Below are 1,696 nucleotides of genomic sequence, written 5' to 3'. Positions count from 1 at the left end.
AAAATTGCATGAAATCGGCTTCGAATTGGTTCCTCAGCCACCGTATTCACCAGACCTGGCCCCCAGCGACTATTACTTGTTCCCTAACCTAAAGAGATGGCTTACCGGTAAGCGTTTTTACTCAAATGAGGAGCTCATAGCTGAAAACTGAGGCGTATTTTGGAGACCTTCCGATCGAATACTTTTCGGACGGTATCAAAAAGTTAGAAAATTGTTGGACTCGCTGTATCGACCTAAAAGGAGAGTATGTTGAAAAATAAAACCGACTTTGGCCAAAAAACGTCTCCGTGTTTCATTTTTTAGGAACTTATCAGACTGCCAAGTATAGGCCTCATGTTTCAAAATCGAGCGTATTCCGTCATGAAACAAATGTACGCCTTTGCTATCTCGTTGTCTTTACTTAATGGTCGATGCAAATAACTTAGGGAAGCTAGTGCTCCACATAAACTTTCGTCGAGCATTTCCAGACCTTCTTGTTCCACTGGTAGGCTAACTATATATCGCCCTTCGAATGTTCGTTGGTGACAATCGAAGATATCTTCACGCACTTCGTCTAACGTGCGTTCGTATGCATAAGATTACGCAAGTGATCTCGAAACGTCTCCCAATTCTCGCGTTTTCTGGAAAACATACGAACGTCGGCAGCTTCCATTCTCCTTGCAGATTTGTGATATGAGGCCGCGGGGATCTCGACTACGTTGTTGGCGGCCTGGGTAGCCGCTCGGATAGCTATCAGTGAAAGCTCAAACCCGCGTCGCTGCTCGAGATTCGAGTGCGTGCGTTGACATAAGCAATCTCGATATCTGCTTAAGAATTTTCAATATAGTAGTCCTCATTTGGAGACTCGTGGATGAGTCCCATGTGATTATCCTGAAACGCGACCCAATAATTTTCTAATAGCTCAAGACGAACATCCAGTGCCGCAGGTGTCCAGTTGGCTTCAGGCTTGTCCAGAATTATTGCGGAATATCGTCGCAACACATGATAGTTTAATCAGCTCGACAATTTATGGAGCAATGGCAATCGAGTTGAATCACCTCCCATGCTCTCATATTTTTTGTTCGGCATGCAAGTAATGAGATATTGCTCGACTATGTATGAACAGAGGACAAAGAGGAGCAAGGGAGTGAGTGAGATAAGGTTATGCATAGGAGAATTCGCGTCCACCTCTTCCAATTTACCCTCTTCTCCTTTGTTGTCCAGCTATGTGAGGGAGATTACTCGACCAAATTTGGTTCATTTTGTACATTTTAGAGTCCTCGACTGCCTCCTCCATTGCACTTTCTCTTTCTTTGTTATAAACTATGTGTGAGAGATTGCTTTACCAAATTTTATTGTTAAGGGCATGTGACACAGCTAAATACCTATATTACCGACCACAGTTTTACAGTTCACTGAATGTTTTTTTGAACCTAAGAACTTTTTTTGTAAATAAAATATCGAGCTGAAACTTTGGGAAATGTATTAGAGTACAATAAAGTACGTTTAGGTACTGCATTTTGGTAGGAACTTCACTGAAAATTATTTCATCTTTTTTCTGAACCTCAACATTTTTTTAACCTTTGTCTATGCTTTTGATGTCGGTTGTCCTTCGTCTGCTCTCTGCGCCACTAATTCCTGTCTGTAGTAGCTGTATGTGGCTCGAAGGACCAAATATTTTGTTCTGAGTAAAGAGAGGGGATGACGGGAGATCGGA

This window comes from Belonocnema kinseyi, chromosome 5 (assembly GCF_010883055.1).
Source record: "Belonocnema kinseyi isolate 2016_QV_RU_SX_M_011 chromosome 5, B_treatae_v1, whole genome shotgun sequence".
Classification (NCBI taxonomy): Eukaryota; Metazoa; Arthropoda; class Insecta; order Hymenoptera; family Cynipidae; genus Belonocnema; species Belonocnema kinseyi.
Note: the sequence above shows the minus strand (reverse complement) of the source record.